The 8,084-nt window shown below is 44.6% G+C and overlaps 1 long non-coding RNA gene across 2 annotated transcripts; it reads right to left on the minus strand.

Moving 5' to 3' along the window:
• Nucleotides 1-266: 266 nt before the first annotated feature.
• On the minus strand, nucleotides 267-7,842 carry LOC101423360 (uncharacterized). 2 transcript variants are annotated; one of them, XR_011649507.1, is made up of 6 exons: nucleotides 7,754-7,842; nucleotides 7,397-7,639; nucleotides 5,502-7,315; nucleotides 2,837-3,140; nucleotides 2,459-2,532; nucleotides 267-1,917 (listed from the first exon to the last, which is right to left on the minus strand). It is a non-coding gene; the product is annotated as an uncharacterized lncRNA (long non-coding RNA). The 2 variants fall into 2 exon arrangements; XR_011649508.1 differs by lacking the exon at nucleotides 5,502-7,315.
• Between the last annotated feature and the right edge of the window lie 242 nt (nucleotides 7,843-8,084).

The following is an 8,084-nucleotide window of genomic DNA, read 5'->3' on the forward strand; positions in this document are numbered from 1 at the left end:
AAGGCACCAGCATAAATATTCTAAATTCTTAATTCTTATCAGTGCTGATGATTTCATGCATCTAAGACTAGGGATTGTCCTTAAGGACCATCCACTGAAGAGAAAAATTCCACTCATCAGGCAACATTTCCATTTGTTCTCCTCTTTGATGTCTGTATTAGTCAGCCAAAGGGGTGCTGATGCAAAGTACCAGAAATCTGTAGCCTTTTTTTTTAAAGATTTATTTATTTATTTCTCTCCCCTGCCCCCACCCACCCACCCACCCTGGTTGTCTCTTCTCTGTGTATATTTTGCTGTGTCTTCTTTGTCCGCTTCTGTTGTTGTCAACAGCACGGGAATCTGTGTTTCTTTTTGTTGTGTCATCTTATTGTGTCAGCTCTCCGTGTGTGCGGCGCCATTCCTGGGCAGGCTGCACTTTATTTTGCCCTGGGTGGCTCTCCTTATGGGGCGCACTCCTTGTGTGTGGGACTCCCCTATGCGGGGGACACCCCTGCGTGGCACGGCACTCCTTGGGCGCATCAGCACTGCGCATGGGCCAGCTCCACACTGGTCATGGAGGCCCAGGATTTGAACCGTGGACCTCCCATGTGGTAGAAGGATGCCCTAACCACTGGGCCAAGTCTGCCACCCTGTAGGCTTTTATAAAGAGTATTTATTTGGAGCAAAAGCTTACAGTTTCAAGGCCCTAAAGAGCCCAACTCAAAGTTGCTTTCTCACCAAAGTCAGTTGCCACGTGTTGAAGCAAGATGGCGGGCAATCTCTGCCTGTTCTCTCCTTCCTCCTTCTTCCTAAGCCTCCATGGGCTCAGCTTCTTCCAATCTCAGCTGTAGGCTAGCATAGGGCTCACCTCTCAGGGCTTCCTATAGCAATTGCAAATCATCAGGTGAATGGCTCCTCTCTCCCCAGGCTTTAGCTGTTTGAGCCTTCTTCTTTCTGCCACATGACAAAGTCCTTTCCTCTGGCATCTATGGAGCTCTCTCGTCCCACATCTTCTTGAGTGAATGTCCATTTATATCAGCCCCCAAGAGGGTAGGGACTCAACCCTGAGTCATGCCCTACTGACTTGGATGAATTAAACCCCAATCCTAAGATAATTTAATCAAGACATGTCAGCTGAATCTAATGCATTCAAAGGGTATCACACTCAGAGGAACAGACCGGTTTACAAACATAATCAATATCTGTTTTTGGAATTCATAAATAATATCAAACTGCTACAATGTCTTCTTTCTCTAGGCTTAAGTTTTGGATCTGATAGAACATTCTTTTGTCCATCATTGCTACAATTTCTTCACGTATTAAGGACTGTGGTTTTTTTTTAGATGTGAGTTCTCCTTGTCTGTCATGCAAAGTGTGTCCCACATAATCTTGTTTTCATCCAACTACCTTCTCGATCCCTCCACACCTCCACCATGTCCACAGATACTCCTCAGGTGCTCAGTCATGCACAGATATACTCTCCCAGACTCCTTGGTAATAAAAACCATTCTGATTGGCTAACAAAGAAAAATGGCTACAACTTACTGTGACTCCATAGGCCAGGCACTGTTCTAAGTACTTTTCACATGCTATCCATTTTAATCCTCAGGTTGTATTCATAGCCAGTTTTTCATGGCGGGAGAAAGCACTGTAGAGCAGTGGTACTCAGAGAGAGGTTCCAGACCAGTGCACCCTGAGCTTGTTCAAAATGCAAATTCGTGGATCCTGCCCTGACCAACCGAACCGGAATCTCTGAAGATGGGCCCCAGGTAAGTGTGTTTCAAACTCTCCAAGCGATTCTCTTGCACATTAAAGTTTGAAAATCACTGCTCTAGAAAGATAAGAAAAAAGGATCCAGTGTATACCAATGAGAATCCCAAAAGCATTTTTCATGGACTTTGACAAGTAGATTCTAATCTTCATCTGGAAGAGAAGATGCTGAAGAATAGTGAAAAAAATTTATTGCAAAAGGTCAAAGATGGGACTTTCCCCTCCAGATAAAATAGTCCACAAACTTATAGAAATTAAATCTGTGTGTTGCTATGTAGGACAATTAAACCCAAGGACTAAAACAGAGCCCCAAACAGACTCTTGGGCATGTAGGAATATCATATATTTAAACCACAGAGGAAAGGATGGATTAGTCCACAAATGGGGTTGAGATAATTAGCTATCCATTTACATTCCTACTCCACATCACACAAAATAGTAATTCCAGATGGATTATACAGCTAAGTATTAAGCGAAATTATGCAAGTAGTAAAAGAATATAGGAGAACTTATTTATATTATCTTTCTCTTACTGAGAAAGTATTTTCCTTTTGTAAGATATGAAAAGCAAAGCTATAAAAAACAAGACTGATAAATTTATGGAAAAATTGACTTCTACCCACATAAGTGGGGCAGGACATACATAAGAGGAGCCCAGAGCATTTCATAGTGCCAGAAAACAAGGAAGTTCTAAACCACATGTACTCACGTGCACACACACACACAATTATGGAGTGTGTCAAAGGGACACAGGAACCAAGTGGGAGCTCCCAATGGCCAAAACTGGAACAATTTGATAAGTAAAGTAGTATTAGATAATAACCCAAAGGATAAAATAAATATCCATGAGTCTAAACCAATATAAATAAATAATTGAATAAATAGAGGAGAATAGACAAATTTTCCATGCAGAAGAATTCCAGATAATTTATGCAGCTACTCCATCCCCAGGGAGGTGGGGCATAATTTCCCACCCCTTTAATACGGGCTGCCCATAGTGACCTCCTTCCAAAGGAAGGAATACTTTCCTGGTATGGAAAGGCAGAAAAAGAGTAAATTGACAGTGGTGAAATCTGACAAAGATTACCTGGACCAGGTGATCAAGGCGAACATCACAGTGGAAAGTCATGTTGCTAGTGCACAGTCTGGACATGATGTGTTGAGAAGCACACTTTGCTCTATGGTCATCCTCTCCCAAACTCAAACTTCAGGCTGGTCATGAGAAAAATATCAGGCCAATCCCAACTGATGGACATTTGACAAAGTTCCTGACCAGCACTCCTCAAAACTGGCAAAGTCGTCCAAAACAAGGAAATTCTGAGAAACTCTCAGCCAAGAGCAGCCTCAGGAGACATGGTGATGACACATAATGTGCTATTCTGCATGGGATCCTGGAACAGAAAAAGGGATTTGGTAAAAACTAAGGAACTCTTATGGGTGTATTAGTCAGCCAAAGGGGTGCTGATACTAAATACCAGAAATCTGTTGGCTTTTATAAAGGACATTTGGGGTAGAAGCTTACAGTTACTAGGCCATAACCATAAGTTACTTCCCTCACCAAAGTCTGTTGCCACCTGTTAGAGCAAGATGGCTGCCGATGTCTGCAAGGGTTCAGGCTTCCTGGGTTCCTCTCTTCTTGGGGCTCATTTCTCTCTGGGCTCAGCTGTTCTGCTCTCTCCCATGTGTTTACTTCCTAGGCTCCACCTCAAAACTCCCACCTCCTTTCTTTGCAGTATGGTTTCTCTGTCAGATCCTGCCCACTCATGTGGCCCAATCAAAGCCTTAATAACATACCAGTTTACAAACATAATCCAATATCTTTTTTTGGAATGCATAAACAATATCAAACTGCCACATGGGCTATATAAACGGATGCTCAAAGAGAGGGAAGTAAATACATGGAGAAGGAGAATACAGAGAGTTTAGTTTTGGATGCTGGAGTCCCAGGGAGAGAGCCAAGCAGGTTGCCTGAAAGTTTCCAGCTGAAAAAACCAAGAACCCAAATAGCTGAGAAAGCCCGGAAGGAAACAAGCCCTGGAGAGAGAGACGAGCCTTACGTTAGCCTACAGCTGAGATTGGAAGGAGCTGGGACCACAGAGCCTTAGGAGGAAGAGGAAATCAGAACCCTCACAGGGACCAGCAGCCATCTTGCTCCCACAGGTGGCAACAGACTTTGGTGAGTGAAGTAACTTACTCTTTATGGCCTTGTGACTGTAACCTTCTAGCCCAAGTAAATACCCTTTATGAAAGCCAACAGGTTTCTGGTATTTTGCATCAGCACCCCTTTGGCTGACTAATACAGAGTTTTAGAGTTTTAGCTCTTAGGTTTTGATTAGCGATCCATTTTAGAGTTAATTTTTATACATAGTATGAGTTAAGGATCTAGTTTTATTCTTTTGCACGTGGATATCCATTATTCCCAGCATAATTTGTTGAAGAGACTCTTGTTTCTCCAATTTATATATTTAGCACCATGTCAAAAATCAGTTGGCCATAGATGTATGGGTTTATTTTTAACATAGTTTTTTTTTAAGATTTATTTTTATTTATTTCTCTCCCCTTCTGCCTTTCCCCCCTCCCCTCATTGTCTGCTCTCTGTGTCCCTTCATCATGTGTTCTTCTGTGCCTGCTTGCATTCTTGTCAGGCGGCACTGGGAATCTGTGCCTCTTTTTGTTGTGTCATCTTGCTGTGTCACCTCTTCATGTGTGCTGTGCCACTCCTGAGCAGGCTGCACTTTTCTCGCATGGGGTGGCTCTCTTTGCAGGGTGCACTCCTTGCGCAGGGGGGCACCCCTGTGTGGCACAGCACTTCTTGCACACAATTGCGCACGGCAGCACTGCATGTGGGCGAGTTCACCACATGGGCCAGAGGCCCTGGGTACCAAACCCTGGACCTCCTATATGGTAGGCAGACGCTCTGTCAGTTGAGCCATATCCGCTTCCCTTATATAGACTTTTTTCTCTCTCCTTCCTCCCCCCCCCCAGTTGTCGGCTCTCTGTGTCTATTTGCTGTGTGTTCTTTGTCCGCTTCTGTTGTTGTCAGCGGCACGGGAATCTGTGTTTCTTTTTGTTGCGTGATCTTGCTGCATCATCTCTCTGCGGGTGTGGCATCATTCCAGGGCAGGCTGCACTTTCTTTCGCGCTGGGCAGCTCTCCTTATGGGGCGCACTCCTTGCGCATGGGGCTCCCCTATGCGGGGGACACCCCTGCGTGGCATGGCGCTCCTTGCGCGCATCAGCACTGCGCATGGGCCAGCTCCACATGGGTCAGGGAGGCCCGGGGTTTGAACCATGGCCCTCCCATGGGGTAGGCGGACGCCCTAACCACTGGGCCAAGTCCGCTTCCCCCTTTTATAGATTTTTAATTTAATATCTTACTAGTGCATACATTCAAAGGAAAATATACATGAAATAAATTAGCTGAGATGTTGTGTTCATTCCCTAGGGCTGCTGAAACAAAGTACCAGAAACTAGGTGGCTTAAAACAACAGAAATAAATGGTGTCCCAGTTCTGGAGGCCAGAGATCTGAAACCGAGGTGTCAGCAGGGCCATCCTCCCTCTGAGGTGGGTAAGGGTGACTCCTTCCTCGCCTCTTCCAGATGCCAGGGTTTACGGGCAATCCTTGGCATTCCCGGGCTTGAAGCTGCCTCCCTCCATTCTCTGCCTCCAACTCCACAGGGCCTTCTACTCTCATGCCTGCCTGTGCCTCTTCGCTCTTTCTTATTAAAGGTGCACCCCACCTCAGGTCTTACCTTTCTCAATCACCTTTCAGACTCAGAGTCATCAATATTCCATTCTGCAAGTTTTGATGCATATCCAGCAGGCAATGATGCCACATCTCTGCCTTCGTAAGATGCATACCAACTTTAGAGGTCATAAAATAAGAATTTATGGGGTGCGCTTTAGAATAACGAAACAAGGGGAGTATGCAGCAGCTAGGGCACACAAGGAAGTTTCACACAGGTTACCATGGAAAGTTCTAATCCATATTGCTAAGGAAAAATAGTGGGTTGCAGAAAGTATACATTGTATGAGTTCATTTTTGGAAAAAGCAAAACAAACCTCTAAATTTCTGAAACTTGGCTACCCAAAAGACAGTCACAAGCCCCTTTTACTTTGTCCTTCTATACTTTAGATACTGGAAATGTAAATTATTCAACTTCCCTGACTCCCCCATTGATGGAGGGGTCAGGTGATGTAGAGAATCTAGAAAGATGCTCCTGTAGGTTTTCCCTCCTGAATAAAAGCGTAAAACCTCACAAGATGTTTTCACCCTTTCTGTCTAGTACACGGACACAATTCCTGGACAAGCTGCAGTCTCACTGTGATAAGAATGATTAAAAAAACAAATGCTGGTGATGGTGAAGCTGAAAGAGCGAGCTTGAGCTCCTGATGACTTCACAGAGCTATCACTGTATTCTGATACAGTCATACATGTGCATATAGACAGTGAAAACGCCTGAAATGAACACTAAACTGATAAAACAGAATTCTCTGTAGGTGGGAATAGGATCAAGAAGGGCTGTTGGGAAACTGTCCTTTGTTTTTTTTACTTTTTAAATAAATTAAAAAAAAAAAAAGGCATTCCAAGGAAGTGGCTGTGGCCCAATCAGTTGGGCTCTCATCTACCATATGGGAGGCCCTGGGTGCAAATCCCATGCCATGGAGAGCTGATGGCCCCCAAGCGCCCCAGAGTGCCAACTCAGCAAGGTGACGCAACCGAAAAAGGGACACAAGTAAAAACACAGAAGAGCGTGCAGTGAATGGACACAGACAGCAAACAAGCCGCAAGGGGAGGGGGGGATAAATAAAAATAAATACAGACCCACAGAAGAAAGCACAGTGAATGGACACAGAGAGCAGACAGCAATCATGTCGCTGGGGGTGTGGGGGGGGTGAGATTTTTTAAAAAAGCATTCCATATTAACCTATATGGAAAAATGATGTCAGAAACGGGGAGTGGCTAGCTGCAAAGAAAAAAGCTTACTGTGGGGCATTATCCTGACCTAAGATATTATTTTTCAAATAACTTAAGTCTAGAAAAGGTAAAAAGTTGTTTCCACTGAAATATCTTTTTTTTATAGGTATGAAGGAGTTTATTATACTCTTCTCTCTACTTTTTATTTTGGAAAATTTCAAACACATTTTAAAAGTTAAATAGGTCGATCATCCCAATCTACTTTCTCCAGAGTTTCATCTACATATCTGAGCCCAAGTTAAAACAACTGTAGAGACAAGTTTCAAATTATCACCCTCCACCCTCCTATCATTTTAATGTCCATTCAAAAGGGTTAATTTGGCTTGATTCATTTGTTCTTAGCACAGACTACCTCATGATGAACAGAAATTCCTTTCCTAAATGCTCATAAATTATCTTTGATAAAATAAATCCTAGGCTTATACTGGTGCTCAATAAAAGTCAAGATTACCGGATTGCATTTTTCAGAGACTACTTTTTACTACTTTAAAAATTCAGACCATCTTCCAGCGCGGAATTTTCTGTTACTTCTTATGTTCTCTGATGTTTTTCAAGGAAAACCAGCATAATAGTTGCGTACAATAGATCCTGGCACAAAAAACACATGATGCTGATGATGACATTAATAATGATGATGACAATATTAATGATGATGATAACAGCGCTTACCATTTACCAGGCATTTTCTACGTTCCAGACACTGCGCTAAGCACTTGACACACGTCGTCTCATTTAAACCTCAAGAAAATCCCCTTGCGACAGAAGCAGTACTACCAGCATCTCCATTTCATAGAAGTAGGCAGTGAAGCCTGGGCAGGGTAACCTGCCCAAAGTTGCGCAGATACTAACATAACAGGAACGGGAATGAGTCTGCCTAACTCCAATGCACGAATTCTGGCCCACTAAGCCTGACTGAAAGAGAACAAATGCAACAGACACGGGACGTGAGCGGTGAAAAGCGCACCGGTGTAAACTCAGATCAGCTACAGAGGTTGCCTCCGAGGACCTCCCAACACCTGCACCCACCCGGCGGAGCCGGAGCCGATTCCAGTCTCGATCCTCTCCGTATTTTCTCGGTCACCGCAGTCCATTTTCCTCAGGCTCCTCCCCTCCTCCCTTCGCTGGCCCCTCCTGCGCAAGCGCACTGTGGCTCGGAACGCGGCCACCTCCCGCTGGAGCGCGGGAGCCCAGGGAGCGCGCGGCGGGGCCGCGCCCGGAGGTAGGCGGGGCCTCGCTAGCGGCCGCGTGGTGGCGCGGGCTTGGGGTGTGCTGCGGGTCCGGAGTTCCCTGATGGAATTAGTCTCAAGAAGTTTCAGTTGTACGATTTGCACTAGCTTCATCCACCCATCCGTTTATT

Source organism: Dasypus novemcinctus, chromosome 8 (genome assembly GCF_030445035.2).
Source record: "Dasypus novemcinctus isolate mDasNov1 chromosome 8, mDasNov1.1.hap2, whole genome shotgun sequence".
In the NCBI taxonomy this organism is placed as follows: Eukaryota; Metazoa; Chordata; class Mammalia; order Cingulata; family Dasypodidae; genus Dasypus; species Dasypus novemcinctus.